This window comes from Physeter macrocephalus, chromosome 6, assembly GCF_002837175.3.
Source record: "Physeter macrocephalus isolate SW-GA chromosome 6, ASM283717v5, whole genome shotgun sequence".
NCBI lineage: Eukaryota > Metazoa > Chordata > Mammalia > Artiodactyla > Physeteridae > Physeter > Physeter macrocephalus.
Genome location: NC_041219.1, coordinates 32,287,881 through 32,307,400, shown reverse-complemented (window position 1 = coordinate 32,307,400; position 19,520 = coordinate 32,287,881). Strand labels below are relative to the sequence as shown.

Here is a 19,520-nt window from a genome sequence, read left to right as displayed (position 1 = left end):
TTTGTGTATGGTGTTAGGGAGTGTTCTAATTTCATTCTTTTATGTGTAGCTGTCCAGTTTTCCCAGCACCACTTATTGAAGAGGCTGTCTTTTCTCCATTGTATATACTTGCCTCCTTTATCAAATATAAGGTGACCGTATGTGCATGGGTTTATCTCTGGGCTTTCTATCCTGTTCCATTGATGTATATTTCTGTTTTTGTGCCAGTACCATACTGTCTTGATTACTGTAGCCTTGTAGTATAGTCTGAAGTCAGGGAGCCTGATTCCTCCAGCTCCGTTTTTCTTTCTCAAGATTGCTTTGGCTATTCGGGGTCTTTTGTATTACCAGACAAATTGTGAAATTTTTTGTTCTAGTTCTGTGGAAAATGCCAGTTTGATAGGGATTGCATTGAATCTGTAGATTGCTTTGGGTAGTAGAGTCATTTTCACAACATTGATTCTTCAAATCCAGGAACGTGGTATATCTCTCCATGTGTTTGTATCATCTTTAATTTCTTTCATCAGTGTCTTGTAGTTTTCTGCATACAGATCTTTTGTCTCCTTTGCTAGGTTTATTCCTAGGTATTTTATTCATTTTCTTGCATTGGTAAATGGGAGTGTTTCCTTAATTTCTCTTTCAGATTTTTCATCATTAGTATATAAGAATGCAAGAGATTTCTGTGCATTAATTTTGTTGACAGTTCTACTTCTTCTTTTCCAATTTGTATTCTTTTTATTTCTTTTTCTTCTCTGATTGCCATGGCTAGAACTTCCAAACCTATGTTGAATAATAGTGGCGAGAGTGGACATCCTTGTCTTGTTCCTAATCTTAGAGGAAATGCTTTCAGTTTTTCACCATTGAGAATGATGTTTGCTGTGGGTTTGTCATCTATGGCCTTTATTATGTTGAGGTAGGTTCCCTCTATGCCCACTTTCTGGAGAGTTTTTTCCATAAATGGGTGTTGAATTTTATCAAAAGCTTTTTCTGCATCTATTGAGATGATCATATGTTTTTTCTCTTTCAATTTGTTAATATGGTGTATCACATTGATTGATTTGCATATCTTGAAGAATCCTTGCATTCCTGGGAAACCCCACTTGATCATGGTGTACGATCCTTTTAATGTGCTGCTGGATTCTGTTTGCTAGTATTTTGCTGAGGATTTTTGCATCTATGTTCATCAGTGATACTGGCCTACATTGTGTTACTGTCAGTTTCTCCTTTTATGGCTGTTAGCATTTGCCTTATGTATTGAGGTGCTCCTATGTTTGGTGCATAAATGTTTACAATTGTTACATCTTCTTCTTGGATAGATCCCTTGATCATTATGTAGTATCCTTCTTTTTCTCTTGTAATAGTCTTTATTTTAAAGTCTATTTTGTCTGATATGAGAATCCCTTTCTTTTCTCTTCTTCTTCTGGGACCCCTATACTTCGAATGTTGGTGTGTTTTATGTTGTCCCAGAGGTCTCTGAGACTGTCCTCAATTCTTTTCATTCTTTTTTCTTTATTCTGCTATGCAGTAGTTATTTCCACTATTTTATCTTCCAGGTCATTTATCTGTTCTGCTGCCTCAGTTATTCTGCGACTGATTCCTTCCAGAGAATTTTTAATTTCATTAATTGTGTTGTTCATCATTGTTTGTTTGCTCTTTAGTTCTTCTAGGTCCTTGTTAAACGTTTCTTGTATTTTCTCCATTCGATTTCCAAGATTTTGGATCATCTTTACTATCGTTACTCTGAATTCTTTTTCAGGTAGACTGCCAACTTCCTCTTCATTTGTTTGGTCTGCTGGGTTTTTACCTTGCTCCTTTCTCTGCTGCGTATTTCTCTGTCTTCTCATTTTGCTTAACTTACTGCGTTTGGGGTCTCCTTTTCGCAAGCTGCAGGTTCATAGTTCCCATTGTTTTTGGTGTCTGTCTCCAGTGGGTAAGGTTGGTTCAGTGGGCCAACCTGGTGGTGTAGGCTTCCTGGTGGAGGGGACTAGTGCCTGTGTTCTGGTTGATGGGGCTGGATCTTGTCTTTCTGGTGGGCAGGACTGTATCTGGTGGTGTGTTTTGGGGTGTCTGTGAACTTAATATGATTTTAGGCAGCCTCTCTGCTAACGTGTGAGGTGGTGTTCCTGTCTTGCTGGTTGTTTGGCATGGGGTGTCCAGCACTGGCGCTTGCTGGTCATTGAGTGGAGCTGGGTCTTAGCGTTGAGACAGAGATCTCTGGGAGAGCTCTTGCTGATTGATACTACATGAGGCTGGGAGGTCTCTGGTGGTCCAGTGTCCTGAACTCGGCTCTCCCACCTCAGAGGCTCAGGCCTGACACCTGGCCGGAGCACCAAAACCCTGTCAGCCACACGGCCAGGTACGTGGGGAGTTTCTTGCCTTTGGGGAAGTCTGAGGTCTTCTGCCAGCGTTCAGTAGGTGTTCTGTAGGAGTTGTTCCACATGTAGATGTACTTTTGCTGTATTTGTGGGGAGGAAGGTGATCTCCACGTCTTACTCCTCCACCATCTTGAATGTCCTCATACATACAATTTTAAAATACACTGTCCTTTGACGCTGTAGCAGTTTTCATAAACAATGCTTCCCCAATACTTTTACTCCCTAAAGCAGCACCTTGTTCTTCCAGGGAGGAAAAACAATGCTTGAATTGTTAGTCACCATGATCTTTGTCATTTCAAACAATAGAGAGTGAAATTCAGAGTCCAGAGAGTTATGTTCAGCTTTCACAATTGAGCTAGGAATAGACAAGTAAGAGGATATTAATTACAAAAATAACAAATGTTTATCAAACTTCTTTTTGTGCAAATCACCCTTCTAATTGTTTTACATATATTAATCATTTTTGATTATTTAAGTAATCCGCTTAAAGAAAAGTACAGGAAATGACATTGGATACAGTTCCGAATCATAAAACAAAAAAGTTAGTAAATGCGGCGTCTAGATTTTTCTTCATTGCTTCTGAAAAGAAGATTAACTTCTTATTCCTTGATTATTCAGCAAAATATCTGTGAAGTCCATAAATCTTTTAATGTATGCCTATTCTAGAGTAGCTAAAGCAATAATAGTTGACATTTTAAAAGTACCTTGAGCAATTGACATTTTAAAAGTACCTTGGAGATTATACAGTAAAATATATCTTCTATATAATCAAATTTATTTCTAACAATACACTTTCAGGAAGGCAAGATGAGTATTAATTTTCTGCTTTGCCTGTGAGGAAACTGTGGCTCAGAGAAGTTAAATAAATTGCCCAAGGCCACTGCAAAAACTGCAGACACAGACCTGTATGACTCCAACTCTGTGCTCTTTGGACCAGGCCACAACTAACCTGGCCTCCTGCAGGGGTGCAGCATGGTTCTTTGGCATGAATTTTTCATCCGTGGAATTGACGACCTCTTTAATTTAATGGAATATTTCATTTTGTTAAAGAAAACAACATGCTAGAAAGAGCCCTGTACTGTCAGTCCCCTAAGCAGCCAAGAACTGTTCAGCAAGTCCTTTGATCTCACTAGTTTGCTCATCTGTAGATAGAAGGGTTTGGATACATGATCTCTAAGGACCTCCAACTGATCAGCTCAAATAATTCTTTAATAAAATCCATTGTATTATTTCTGACTTCTTCCTTACTACCAACTTGGGTACAAATAATAAAGCTGAGTAAGGAGGGAATTAAAGCTAGAAAAATGTCCATCTGGTTTTAAAGGTCAAAAAGGCATCTCCAAGGTGACTGAGGGAAGGAAGAGCAGTCCAGATGGAGTGAACAGCTAGCTGTACAGATGTGTGAAACAGTGTGGGGCACTGAGGGAACACTATGCTTTCAATATTGCTAAAATGTAAAGTGCAAGGAAGCTTTTGCTAAGTGCTGAGGGTGACGGAAAGAGAGAAGATCCCAACCACACCGACCTCCCCTGACTAGAGGCTCCCCCTCAATAGGGTCCTAGATAGAAAGAGGAGAAGCTTCAACTTTAAATCAAGATTGGAGTTTTTCACTATTACATGGGATGAACATTTTTAACTACTAAATAGAGATTGTGTTTTCCTATCCAAAGTGATAAGACTGCTCACATTTTTATCCAGCAGCAGGAAGAAACCAACCCCCCTGAAAAAATTTAAGTAGTTGGGAAGAAAAGTTGCCTTGTGATTACAACCACAAATTACACCTGTTCAATGTATTAGTGTTATATCCATAGATATAGTCAACCACCTAATAATAAGTAGGGTAAAACAGTTAATTAAAAAATTTTTAATGTATAATCAATGGAATAGTAGTACCTCAGGGTCACTGTTCTGTGTCATTATCTTTGTCTAGTTTTGTAAGTGCATGAGTTTAGGATATATGGAACCTCGTTTCAGATCATGCTCAAAAACAAATTTTAGAATAAATGCCTGATATAAACTTTTTAAATGATTTTTTTCCCAGTTCTGCAACCCAGTCTATCATTCCCCTTCCCCATTGCCAGTTAATTGAGTGCTCTGATTAAGTGGGTTTGAGTAATTGTGGTTTGACCACATTGGTGGTTCTTAATGCTGGCTGCATTCTAGAATCCCAATGCCTGGCTGCATCCCAGAACAATTAAATCAAAACCTCCATAGTAGGAGCCAGGCATCTATATTTTTTAAAGCTCCCTGGTGATTACAAAGTACAGCCAAGCTTGAGAACCAGAGCTAATTTTTTAAAAACCAGACAAGCATTAGTATAAAACTGGCTGCCTGTTTTCCTTAGAATTTGTATATTACATGTTACCCTATTAAAATATTTAATTATGTATCAAAATAAAACTCTAGAAACAGATCATGAAGACAATGAGATGGGCTTTGCAGTCATCATACTCAATTTAGATGAAAATGAAAAATAGGTCCATTCTATTCAGTGTTTATAGTCCTGGTCTTCCAATAAGTAGTGAAGGAAGTCCATGTATTAACTGCAATGTATTAGCAGTTAAGTACTTATGATCATTAATTCAGTACATAATGTTGAATCTAGTGAATTAGCAATTGTGTTCTGGTAAAAATGTTTTATACTGTGTGTCTAAGTAACATTATCAAAAGAAGTCAATCATGATGTGGGAAATATGTCTTCAACTTATTTCTAATAACAAGACCCATGGGAAATTAGAAATGCATGTATTAAACATTTGAAGGAATTTATCATTCTATCTTTTAAATATGCTGATTGTTTTGATTATTTTATGTTAATATAGGAAAAACATGCTCAGGAGAGTTAAATCTGAACTCTTTATATAAATGACTTTTTCTAGATCGCTATTATTAAAGCCAGATGAAAAAAAATCCAAATACACAAAAGCCCAATCTTACAAACTTGTAAATTAGAGTCATCATTCACATTACAAAAAGGACTTTCTGCTTTACAAAAGGATTCATCCCAACATTTCTTTAACTACAGGCCAGATAGCTTTTTACAATACACATTCTCCTAGATGCTGTAAATACACTGTGGGATCCTAGCTATTTTAAGTAGTCTTCTGGTGAATCCTTTTGTTATGCAATTTCCCTTCTAATTGATCTGTTTTGTAGATCTGTAAATTTTTTCCTGTAAATCTGAATTTGCTTAAAGCGCCCTTGACTTGTAGAAAAGGTCTTCTGCATTTACGTTTTTGGTTGTAAAAACAATGGGCTTCTTGTTTAGGCAACATGGCAGAATAGTTAACCTGAAAGCGTCCACTAAAACCATATGAAAATCTAGATAAAATAAAACAAATATATATGTATTTTTTTAATGAACTGCTAAGCTAGACAGAAAATAAATAGATTCTGCAGAGAATAGAAACTAAGACAGAACTGAAACTCAGAGTAGTAGAGCTGAGATCTGTCTACTCTGCAGCGGGTAAGGGGCAGGTCCCTCTAGGTAAGTCTAGAGACTTGTGTTTTTAACAACCACTGGAGGTCAGGAGACAAGGCCTTCTGTCCTTTGAGGTATGGAGTCAGAATTGAGACCATCCACACAGTCTGAACCCGAGAAGAGCTCCATTCTTAATATAAATGTAAATAAGGACTTAAAAATAATCTGCCCATTGGCATAGGGAGATAAGAAGGTAGCTTGTCTTCTCAGCTTGGGTTCAGGGTAAGGGAATGGAGACTCTTCCTTGAGAACGCAGAACTATGGACAAGCTCCTCACTTTAACTTTGAGTTATTAGTCTGGAAACTCTAAGCTGAAAATATTTACATAAAAATTAGTACCAGGCCAGAGATGCCTCAAGGTGCTAAGAGAAGTAAACAAAACATCTCTGAAGGGACATACCTTCAACTAAAGTAGTATAGTATGATGGCTTTATACTACATCAACCTAGCTAAGTTGAAACTATGTTTCTCAGAATTCCTTTCCTTGTGAGTCAAATCACAAAGGAAATTTTCTTGAGAATTGAAAGGCACAAATGAAGGAGCAGCCATTTTAGCACTCTGAAAGTCAGTATAGGACAGCAGGCATTGGCAATTTGCACATGTTATTGCTAACCTTTAGGTTACCTTATTGGTGTTGAGGACCACCTGGGTCTGCAGTTCTCCAGTTCCCACTGGATTTTTTCCTTTGGCTTCCCTGAGTCCTGGGCCAAGTGTGGTTACAACTCCATGGTGAAGGATGCAGGCTTCTGTAGGTCACCAGCATCATTTAAGTTGGAGATGATGGGAGATAAAGTCAAATTCCACTTTATTCTCATGGGTTCAATTTTTTGTCCTTTGGGGTTCTAATATGACCTTATGGGTTCCAGTTTCTCCTTGTTCTCGCCCACTTCAAGTTCAGTTCTCCTTCCTGATTCCCTGCCAAGCTAACCTATGATGACCTCAGGTCCAACACCACATGCAAAGTCAAAAGTCTTACAAAGACTTCTTAACCTGCACAAGGTATAATTTCTCTAATGAATCCATTACTCTATTTCACTCATAATGATCTGTTTCCCTGATCAACTGCTAACTGATACACATAGGTTTCCTTCATATGAGCTCAAAACTAATTATGAACACAGAACCTAAAATTACAAAGCACACAAGAAAGAAGTTCTGTCTTATCTTTTTTGAAAGGGTCTTAGTATTGTCATTTGATTTTCTTTTTTCCTTCAATCATTCTCTGGATCTATTTTCCTTAATCAAATAGGATTTCTAATCATTTAAGTTTTTAAAATACTGTATTAGATGCAGATAAAGAGAAAATACATGAAATGGAAAATAGATTTAATGAAATTACCCCAAATGCAGCAAAAGAGGTAAAATATAAGAGGCTCAAGTATATGTATACTCAGTGATTAGTCAGTCTCATTCCTAGGTATATATCCCAGAGAAATTCTCAAATGGGTATATAAAAACCATGTTAAAGAATGCTTGGGCTTCCCTGGTGGCGCAGTGGTTGTGAGTCCGCCTGCCGATGCAGGGGACACGGATTCGTGCCCCGGTCCAGGAAGATCCCACATGCCGCAGAGCAGCTAGGCCCGTGAGCCATGGCCGCTGAGCCTGTGTGTCTGGAGCCTGTGCTCCGCACCCGCGTACCACAAAAAAAAAAAAAAAAAAAAAAAAAAAAAAAAGAATGCTTATTTGAGCATTGTTTGTAAAGTGGGAAGTTGGAGCTTCCAACACTGAAGAATGGCTAAGTGAAATATTCTGGTGCATATTATGAATTAAGATGCAGTAATTTTATGCAGTAAACCAGATGAACACACAGCAAAATATACAGATCTTAAAAATAGAATGCTTAATATAAAAAGTGAAAAATAGAATAAACTACAGTATAATAACAGTTATACAAGTTAAAATACATACACAAGGGAAGGAGATGCTCTCTGGAAACAGCCAGTGGTGAAAGGAGCATGGCGGGCAAAGATGATTCAGGCGATTCTGGTTTTCAATAACCATGTGAAGCCACGGCTGGTCCACTTCTACTAGCATTTCCCAGAAGAAATTCAAGAGCAGATTATTCGAGAGACCTTCCATCTAGTTCTCAAGTGGGATGACAACATCTGTAACTTCTTGGAGGGTGGAAGTTTGATTGGTGGCTCTGACTACAAACTGATTTATCAGCATTATGCTACCCTCTACTTTGCATTTTGTGTGGATTCATCAGAGAGTGAACTTGGGATCTTGTACCTCATCCAGGTATGTGTAACAGGTTTTTGTGGAGACTCTGGATAAGTGTTTCGAAAATGTTTGTGAATTGGATTTGATCTTCCACATGGATAAGGTGCTCTACATTCTTCAGGAGGTGGTGATGGGTGGGATGGCGTTGGAAACAAACATGAATGAAATCGTGGCTCAGATTGAAGCTCAGAATAGGCTGGAGAAATCTGAGGGTTGCCTTTCAGCAGTGCCCGCCCGGGCCATGTCTGCTGTGAAAAACATCAACCTGCCAGAGATGCCTCGGAATATCAACATTGGTGATCTCAATATCAAGGTTCCCAACCTATCCCAGTTTGTCTGAGGGTAGAAGATGGCTGAACTGAGTCCTTGGAACCAGCAAAGCCAAGCCAGTCCTGCAGCAAAACCCTCTCTGTGCCCTGAGGAGTCCAGCCTCGGGCCCTGGGCCCTGCTGTCCTGGAGCGGGAAGGAGTCCTGTTTCCACCGCCAGCCTGTGCTTGCTTCTTATGTGTGCGACCTTGCCTGTCTCTCGTACATGTGACCACTGCAGATGTAAGGGGCCCTGGCTTCCTCAATGGGGGTCAGGTGCCCAAGCCACTCGCCCCCTTTACCTGCCATGTGCAGCCACTCCCAGGGACTGCAGACTGTAGTGAGAGGCCCCCCTGCTCCCAGAACTCCACCACGAGGATGTTCTCTGACTCGAGTCTTCAACCTTAGCACCACGAGGCTCCCTGAGGTCCTGTAGCATTGACTTTCCTGGTGAGGTGCCGTAGCTAGAAAAGGGCTGACCCTCTAGATTTGGGAATGTCGTGAGTGGCAAATAAGGGCAGGATTTTATGAGATCCAGAGTTGCCTACTGGCTCTACTAGAGTTGGCACACCCAGAATCCTTTTGTATAGCCACGCTGTCTCATCACCACCTCCTGTGGCATACATTCCCCACTGCCACAGCCCTGGCTCTGCTCTCCCAGGTGTTTATGTGCAGGACACAATCCAAATCATAAGCCTGTTGTTTGCCTGCCCCCCACATTTCTGCCAATAGGGAGGGCACCCCCCACAGCCAGAAGTGTCCCCCTCAAAGGGGAGGGGCCCTGTGTCTGTAGAAGGCAAAGCTGACAACATGTGGAACATCTCAGAATTATGACTCTTCCAGGTTTAAAATGCATTCACCTCCCAAGGAGCAGACAGGTCAGTTGCTGTGTAATGAATGATGAGTCTTCTTTGTACAGGAGACCCACTGCTGTCTACACTAGCTTCTGGAGCATGAGAGCCTGAGCTGGGGTCATGTGTTCTGGACCTGGCACAGGGGAAGGCTGGGGACACGGGCAGCCTGCTGGCTGAGACCGGTGGCAGTGCAGCGTCTTCTCCCCAATGTGTGAGGGGTCCCTGCCTGAGCTCGCTCTGGCCACGCCCTGTTCCCCTCAGATGACAGTCCCCTAGAGGTAGCTGTGGAAAACTGTTAATGTTTACGTGTGATAAGAGTCTTTCTTCCCGTGGTTAACTTAGAGCTGAAGCTGCTCCTCGAAGTAGTGCCTCTTACTCCTGCGCTGCCTCGGGGCCAGGTTTCAGGTATGATGTTGAGCTGCCTTGAGATTTGGGAGCTTGCTGCACCATCATGGTGAAGTCTCCCGGCCTGGGGACTTCTTGTGCCTGCCGGCCGGTGGCCCAAACTGTTTCCTCAGGCCTCCTGATGCTGTCACAGAGCCCATCTGGGATGGTGCCCGACCGGACCACGGTCAGGACCACGTCTTTTCCCGCTTTGAACAGTGCTTCCTGTAGTTGGTGCCCTTTGCTCCCTTTAAGGAGGTTAAGGTAGCTTGTTAACCTCAGTCTTTTGGAACATCTCCAGTAACCTCAGAGATGGGCAGTGTTGATCAGAAAGTAGGCCCTCTTATGTTGGAAGAGGGAAATGTAGGTTACTATATCTATCTGATGTTAAAACCTCTGATATTCTTTTAAAGAGTTTAATTTTTTGTACAGACATTTCAGCATATTCACATCCCTCTCTTTCACATTTGCTGAAAGTAATATAGGAACAAAGAAGGAAAACGATATTTATTTTGCACCTCCTGTAAGGTGGCATGAGCGAGATCCTTCCACAGTCCTTACAACAAACACTGTTATCTCCATTTTGCAAGTCAAGAAAGTCAGAGAGGTCAAGTAACCTGCCTTAGGTCACAAGGGCTAAGAATTGAGACTGTCTGCCTAAATCCACAGTTCATTTTTTTTCACTGCTCAACGTGGCTTCTCCCAATTTTATTTTCTTTCTTATGGATAAGGAAACCTCAAAAATGTTAGGTAGCTTCTTAGAAACTGTGATAAAAACCGGCTTGGTAGCCAGTGACAGCATCAAAGAGTGTAAGAGCTGGAGGGTCCTCCACATGCCTCCATTGAACTGGTGAGGAAGCAGAAGCCCAGAGTGTTTAGTGTGTGTCAAGGGTCACAAAGCTAGACCCAAGTCAGTCTTCTTTTTTCTTTTTTTAAAATTTTTATTGGAGTAGAGTTGATTTACAATGTTGTGTTAGTTTCATGTGTACAGCAAAGTGAATCAGTTATACGTAAAAAAAGAAAAAATACACTAAAAACTACACTACATCTTTCTGAAGTACCTAACAAATTAGGAATTGAAGGAAAATTTCTTAGCCTAATTAAGTATATCTATAAAAAACTTACTTAATGGAGATGCTTCAACACAGCCTTGAAATTCAGTAGTAAGACAAAGATGGCCACTATCAAAATTTTATTCAACATTGAACTAGAATACCTAAGTGGCACAATAAGAAAACTAAAAGAAATAAACAGTGTGAGTATTGTAAAGGAAGAAGCAAAATAGTCATTATTCACAAATGATATATTAGTGTATGTTAGTTAATAGTAACATTAGCTGCTATGGCAGATAAACTGAAAATTCTTAGTGGCTTGACTCAATAAGTTTCTCACTCAAATCATAGTCCAATGTGGGAGTTCCTCGTTGGACAGCCTTTCACATGATTATTCAGGAGCCCAGGGTCCTTTCATATTGTTATATGTGACCCCCTTTAGGACCTTAGAGTCTCCTCCAGTCAGCTGTCAAATGGCAAAAGAAGATGGAGATTCGTATGCGGGAAGTTTTAGGGACTAGGTATAGCACCATTTCTGTCCACATTACGTTTTCTAGAGTTCAGTCACATGGCAAAACAATTGCAAGAGAAAATGGGAAATGTGGTATAGCTGTGTGCCTAGGAAGAAAAGGAAATGAGTTTCATAGGAATCTTTGTCTCTGCCATGTTTTCTGTGTAGAAAGTGCAAGCGAATCTACACACAAACTTTTACATCTATTAGAAGACCTCAACAAGATTGGATATTGTAAATTGGGTACTTTCATAACGTGTGAACTGGCAATTCACAGATGAGAAAACACAAATGACAAATATGAAAAGGTGCTCAACATCACTAGTCAATAGAAAACTGTAAATTAAAACAATGGTATGATCTGAAGAGTATGATTTCATACTCTTCAGATTATGAAAAATTTTAAAGATTGATAATGTCAGGTCAGAATGTGCCTAAACAGGAACTATCATACGTTACTTTTGATTGACAGATTACTTATTTTGATATGTGCAATCAGGCTACAGCTATTTTGTCTCTTTAAAGAAATTTTTATACTTTATTTTGGTTGATTATAAAACATCACCCTTATTGGGTAATTTCATTTTCCTTATTTCAAAGTTCTATTGGGAAGTAAAAGTAGGGATACTTTATTTTGACCCCTATGATTTGACTGTACCTATACAGTACCTTCAATTTATCTTTCTTGTGAAGGAAGACTCTTGCTGAACCAGAAATAACCTATGCTTCTGAGAAGTATTTCTTACCATCACCAGAAAACTATCCTCTGCAATGTGAAAATTGCTCACAAGTTCCATATTCTTCTGGAGCTTGAATTTCTTCTTTTTTTAAAATAAAGATGTGAACTCTATTCTCAAAACAAATGCTTTATCAATTTTTAGTGGCAGTAAGATTGGCACATAAAATTTTATTGATATTATGTTTTTAATTTTTAACAAAAATTATATATTTAAGGTATACAACATGATTTAATATACATAGTCAAATGATGACTACAATTAAGCTAATTAACATGTCTTCTCACATAGTTACCATCTTTGTGTGTGTGATGAGAGCATCTAAAATCTAGTCTCTTAGCAAAACTCCAATATTCTACGAAGTATTATTAACTATAGTCCTCATGCTATAAATTAGACCTCTAGACTTACTCATCCTATGTAACTGCAACTTTGTACCCTTTGACCAACATCTCCGCATTTCCCCCAATATTGTATTTTTACATGCAAAACAACCCTCTCCAGAGTCAGTAAGTAAAAGATATGTTACAATTTGATGTCATGGGAAAAACATGGGATTTGGAACCATATATATAGAAATGAGTTGGAATTCTCTGACACTCACTAGTTTTGCAACCTGGGCAAATTTCTTAACATCTCAGAACTTCTGTTTTGACAATGTTATATACCTCACAGAGTTGTCATCAGGATTAATACAGCATATACAAAGTTACTGGCAACATGGTTAATATCAGTAGATGTTAGCTTATGTCTCCGGCTCATATTCACTGAATGTTCCACTATCATTACAGTATGTTAAATCCTGTGTTTTTGTAGGTGTGACGCTTAGCATTTGGTGCTAGTTTTTTGCCTTCCACTCTCCCTTTCTCTACACTCCCCTACATTCTTATATTTTGCCCTATATTTTTTTCCAATCTCCAAAATTCAGATGAAACCATGTTCTAATAAACCTGCTAATTCACCCTAACAAACTTTCTACATGACATGCCTTTGTTTCATTTACTCATTCTTTTAACAAACCAAGGACTTTGTGTTTTAATTTGTGTCAAATAATAATAATGAACAATTAGTTGTGCTTTAAATGGAAAAATAATAAATTTCATATAAATTAATTTTAAATCATTAATGAATGTATATTTTAATCATGGATTACAGGGAGAAAATTACAAAAAACTGCTATTAATATTGATGTTACAGTTTTATTAGGTTTTAAATTTTAAGCACTTTCATTTTAAGTGTCCCATATTTTAGTAAAGCACATATATTTGAGCAGTATTTTGTAATGTTATTCAATATCAAAAATTTTGTCAATGTTTCAAGTTTCTGACTAAATAAAATTAATAATTGATAATATTTTGTGTTAATAAAATGATAGAGAAATAAGCCAGTCACAAAATGACAAATATTGTATGATTCCACTTATATGAGGTTCATAGAGTAGTCAAATTTATAGAGATTGAAAGCAGAATGATGATTGCCAGTGTATCAGGGGAGGGGAGAATGGGTAGTTGCATTTTTTTTTTTTTTGCGGTACGCCGGCCTCTCACCCTTGCGGCCTCTCCCGTTGCGGAGCACAGGCTCCGGATGCGCAGGCTCAGCGGCCATGGCTCACGGGACCAGCCGCTCCGCGGCACGTGGGATCCTCCCGGACCGGGGCACGAACCCGTGTCCCCTGCATCGGCAGGTGGACTCTCAACCACTGCGCCACCAGGGAAGCCCGGTAGTTGCTTTTTAATAGGGACAGAATTTCAGTTGGGGATGACATAAAGTTATGGAGATGGATGATGCTGATGGCTGCATAACAGTGTGGATGTACTTAACACCACAGAACTGTACTCCATCTTTATGTTATGTATATTTTACCACACACACACACAAAGGTGGGAAAATGTTCAAAGAGAAAATAGTCTTTTAATCCACAGCAAACATCAGGCATGTTCGAGTACAGCATCACCAAAATATTTTCAATTTGATAACTCCTTCTCAATTCTTTCCTTGCTTTTTCACAATACTACCATCCATGGTGACAAATCTCACTTTTTGAATACTGGGCTTCTACAAATTCTATTTTAGACCTTCTAAATTTTAACCCTTTAAAGTAGTTTTAGGCAAAAATCTTTCAAGTACAGCTGAGTATTCATTTGAATGTTTTAGGTTTTTTCCTGAGTTCTCAAAATATTTGTAAAAATTGCTTTTATTTTAGGGAAGAAATGGCCATTCCTATAAAGTTTGTGCATATAAAGTCCTTAAAGAAAGAGCTCAATAAGAGAAAATGTTTAGTCTCTGTTTTGAAAATATATAGTTTTAAGTGCCTTGATGTTGTAGACAAATATCAAATCTGTTATTTTCCTTTATTGTATTTTCATTATATTTAAGTGTAGGATAACGATGTCAGTTTAAAGCATTCCTTTTTTCAGCTATTTCACATCATGCAGTTCTTCAAAGTGCTTGCTTTGATAGTTTGAATATCATTGGTTTCTTCCAAATACTCAGTGGCTATCATGACTTGATCACCAAGTATCACTGCAAATTAATGACTTGCTTCCTCCAGTCCAGTTATTATACAGTTTTTAATTGACTTATTTGGAGTCACCCGTGACTCGATTACTATTTTTTTAACTGTATCAGACACGTTAAAACCAGAAGCATCCTTATATTTTAGATACGATATATAAATTTTGAATACAGCTTACAGATACTTTTAAAGATGATCAAATCTTTAACGAAGCCTATATTGAACAGAAAAATCACAGCAATCCCAAAGCTCAATGGAAAATTAAATTACAGTATACAACCTCAATGCAAAGATACTAAGATGGTTTGTAAACAGCACTTAATAACAAAACAGCACACCTCAATGTGGTCAGGTGACACATAATGTCTACTTCACTATGATTACACTAAGGCAAGTTTTGTCAACACCTTATTTTACAACACAGCCAAAGTTGCCGTGATAAAAATATTCTCAGATTAATCATCAGTAAATGTATTTCATGAGTATAAGAATATTGAGTTCATTCAATCTGATCCCTAACTCAAGACCTAGTAATTTCAAAGGCAGTCCATAGAGTATTCACTACTACACTTTGTATGGACAAAAGATGTCTCAACTGTAATTTGCTCTTTGTGTAAACTATTTGACTAAAAGAACTTGGACCTTCTTAGGAAACCAGTAACAAAATATCATGGACTGTTCTTCTCTTGGCCAGACCATAGTTGATTGTTTTCATCATAAGGGAAAGCAGAAATTGGCCAGCGTGTTCCAAAGGCCCTTCATACCCCCATCAAATTCAGTGCCCAAACAATATTTGGATATTGCACACATCTCTTACAACCATTTAGCTGAAAATGAGACTCTTCAATAGTAAGTGATTCCTGAGTGTGGAACTGGAATTGCTCCCTTGGTGATTAGTCTCAAGGGATGGGGAAAGTACCTGCAACTCTACAGCCAAGGCTCTGGGGGAAGACCCAATTCCAGCACAGGGAGGGGATGTTCTGACCCTATTATGTTCTCTGAAGCAATATTACCTTGACCCTTGAACATCACAGGTCTGAACTGCACAGTCCACTGATATGCAGATGTTTTTCACTAACTACACACTGCAGTACTACATGATTCGTGTTTGGTTGAATCTGAGAATGCAGAACCCAGGATGCAGAGAGCCCTCCCATAAAGTTATACTTGGATTTTCGACTGGGGGAGGAGGAGGTGTGAGTGTTGGCACCCCTAACCCGCTCATTGTTCAAGGGTCAACTGTATGAGCCAGTGGTGAAATTAATTAATTATAACTTCATTTTAATTTTCCCCCTATTTGAGATACAAAGTAGGTAAACAGAGAGGCTTCAAGCAAGGATTTGCTTAGGTTATACATTCTCTTTTAGCAAATCTGAGTCTACCTTACAGGAAGGTCTATCAACCATGATTGTTCTATTTTGCTAAAGACACTCATCTGTTCACTTGAGAAGAAAAATATAGCAACATAACTGTATCAAGGGTGTCATGGGTCCTAATACAAAATTTTCTCAAGGATCCTTCATAACAAATGAATAGCAAAGTATATATTGGCTGCAGTTTTCTGGAGTGTAAGATTGCCCTTCATGAGAATGAAGTCTTAATGGTTTTGAGGCCATTCATAAAACTCTCAAAGAAATTTATTAAAATAAACAGATTGTAAGGAACAGAGACCAATCTGTACAACCTTATAACCTCTTCACCTAGTAACTTATTTAAAATTGTTAATCATGGGAGTTACTAAAGGAGCTTTTCAGTGTCCCAGGTTGAATGGATGTAGATCTACAAATCTGAAGCTGTTTTCTTAAGATCCCACTCTCTACCTCCCAATATCTGGCATAGTTCTTAGGACATGGGAAGTAATAAATATATGAGAGCCAGATTCATAAATTAAGAAACATTTGTTTGTATTTGTTCAGAATTAGAAAAGTAAAATTTTACTGCCAAAATCTTCTAGTAGAATATGTCTGGGGACCCAGGATTAGCAAAACTGCATTACTGTTAGGGTTAGGGTTACTCATACTTACTTACCATAAGCCCCAGGATAGCTATTTTGGACTGTTGAAAATTATCATTTCCCCTCACCTTTCCTGACCCAGTTCGTACTATTTAGTTTGTTTGCATACTCATTCACTCCACAAATATTTGAAAATGATGTCTTGCCTGCTTTGAGTCCATCTACACAAAATTGTCCCTGAAGAATTCATTAAATTAAACCAGCTGGGGAAGGGGAGAAAGACTTTCACAGAGCTCTTTCTGGTAGGCATAAGCCTCTTGCTCCTAGGAACTGTTACTATCCTTCTACTTAAGTGGGTCTCAGCATTCTGAAGTGAGTTCTTAAGTTATAAAACAAATTTGTGCAAGAGATATCTTCTAGGTGGTTATCATTTTTACAAATTGATGAATATCACAGTATATTTAATATAGGTACAATCAGTGGTTTAAAAATACGATTAAATTGCATGGAAAATAAAATTAGTTAATATTGGATGAATTTGAGAAAAGACTAGAGTAAAAACTTTGAAACCGTTTTTGAGTTACATCATAATAATACAATGGGAAATAAATAAAATTGCAAATCTCTTGAAATATACAGTTTTATTTACATTTTTATTACCAAAAAAGAATTTTGTCTTTGGGAGGAACTCTCCATGGCTGGGAGGATATTCCCTTCTGGATCAAGATACTTCTAGAATGTCTTAAAAGAAATGTCTACTTGAAAATATAAAGTATTAAAAATGGAGTAGTGAAGCTATAATCTTGTGCAGATTCCAAATATGCCAGACTGGGGAATTTCTGGAGTGGTACAGGAGAAAGAGCACAGAATTGCAATCAGAAGACTGGCTCAGTCTAGCTTGACTATTTATTAGCTTGGGGTCGGAAGCTCAGTTCCCCATCTCTAATACTTGCCTATTCCTTGTTATTGTCAGATTCCAATGAAATAATGTATAATCTGTTCTGCTATAACACTTGTTTTGAAGACACAAATTTTTCCAAAGTGATTAACATATTTTAAGAGAACAATTTGAGCATAACACAAATTTCACCTTGCTTATGCACTATGAAGGTCACAAGAAATACCAGGTGAAAACTGCACCCAGCTGAACCAGCCACATAGGAATATGCAAAACAGACCTGCACACACCTCAAACATCTGCCAGGTATCTCAGTTTACCACCTGTGTTATGAGCCACACCCATCCACATCTGGTGATATAACATTCCCTCTGATTTCAGGTCCCTTGCCTTCTACCACTTTACAAAAATTCACAAGCAGCAACCCTTCCAACTCCCACTTCCACAAGCAAACTTAAGGTCTTTTTCAAAGAAAAGTGACATTGTAATATATACACACACATATACTTCTTACCCATTTGACATGTGTAAAACTGTGCTACCATTTTTTTATCAGGTTTTTATCTTTCTTTTTAATGTGTCACTGACAAAGTTTCTGAGTGCTGTGCCCCAACCCCATTTTCCCATAACCTCTATGTTTTTTATTGTTTTATTTTGCATAATGCAGTAACTTTTAGAAACATGTTGCATCATAACAGAAATATCAGTATGTGAAAGTGCTTTGTAATTTGTAATATGATGCTTTGGCTACTGCTGGTGCAATGAACAGAATATGTCATTTCAAGAGAAAGAAAAATATTACTTTCTTTATATCCAGAGTTCAGCTTGTCCTACACTTGTAGGAAGTAAGTTTTGAGGCCCTGGAATCAGTTGTTGTATCCTTAATCTTAGCACTCCTTCAACTAGCAAGTACTTGAGTAATAGACTTCCAAAACAGCTACTCTGAGATTATTTCAATCACACTTGATTTTTCATGTGAAAACTCCAACTCTTCCAATTCAAATATGCATTTATTTTTTCACTTATGCAACCCAATTTTAATAATTCAGGATTATTTAATAATTATTTAACAATTCATGATCTATTTTGTACTTCAGTTTTTTATTGCTGTGTAACAAATTACTACACATTAGGAGCTTAAAACACTTAAATTTATCACTCACAATTTGCATGGGTCCATTTCCTCTGTGCATCTGGGCACAACTTAGCTGGGTCCTCTGCCTAAGGTCTCATAGACTACAATCAAAGTATCAGCTATGGCTGAGATCTCATCTGAGGCTCCGAGTCTTCTTTCAGGCCATAATGGTTGTTGGCAGAATTCAGTTCTTTGTGGTTGTAGGACTGAGGCCCTCAGCATCTAGAGACTACTCCTCTCCACAGACAGTTCACAGCATAGATGTTTATTCTGCTGGCCTCGAAGAAGAAACAATCTTTCTGATGTCTCATTTTCTTGAAATGGTTCACCTGATTGGGTCAGTCTCACCGGGATATTCTCCCTTTTGATTAACTCACAGTCAGCTGATTAAGGGCCTTATTTACCTCTGGAAAGTCTCTTTACCTTTGTCATGTAAACTAATCAAAAGAGTGATGACCCCATTATATTCAGAGATCTTGCCAACACTCAAGGAGAAGGGAGTAAGCAGGGTATGTATACCAGGGGGTAGGTATCTTGGAGGCCATCTTAGAATCCTGCCTACCACAGTAAGTAAATTATCCAGGGTCTTCACTCCTCCTCCAAATTTTTGAATAGATGTTTATTCTTGTTAGCATCCATGACAATAAAGGTACAGCAAGGAAATATACCCATCAATCCTCTCAAACCATGGTTCTGGTAGAAGTTTAAACAGGAAAAATTCCTAACAATGTTGAATTAGGAAAGTTTGGAGAGTTGCATATGGGTTTCAGTTATACACACATTTTTTTTGTAAGCATAACTACTGTAAAAATGTAATGCTTGAATTTTTTATCTATGCCATTTGCATATATTTTATTTTATTTTATTTTTTGGCAAGGGAATCTTCTTTATTTGAGGAAGCACTGTTAGTTTATTTGTTTTTAAACATCTTTATTGGAGTATAATTGCTTTACAATGGTGTGTTAGTTTCTGCTTTACAGCAAAGTGAATCAGTTATACATATACATATGTTCCCATATCTCTTCCCTCTTGCGTCTCCCTCCCTCTCACCCTCCCTATCCCACCCCTCTAGGTGGTCACAAACCACCTAGCTGATCTCCCTGTACCATGCGGCTG

The 19,520-nt window shown here is 38.3% G+C and overlaps 1 protein-coding gene and 1 pseudogene across 18 annotated transcripts in view; both read left to right on the top strand.

Annotated features, from left to right (window-relative positions):
* Positions 1-19,520, top strand: part of ANKS1B (ankyrin repeat and sterile alpha motif domain containing 1B) — a 1,202,038-nt gene that overhangs the window by 897,962 nt on the left and 284,556 nt on the right. The window lies entirely within an intron of this gene.
* On the top strand, positions 7,795-8,398 carry LOC102977971 (AP-3 complex subunit sigma-2-like; annotated as a pseudogene).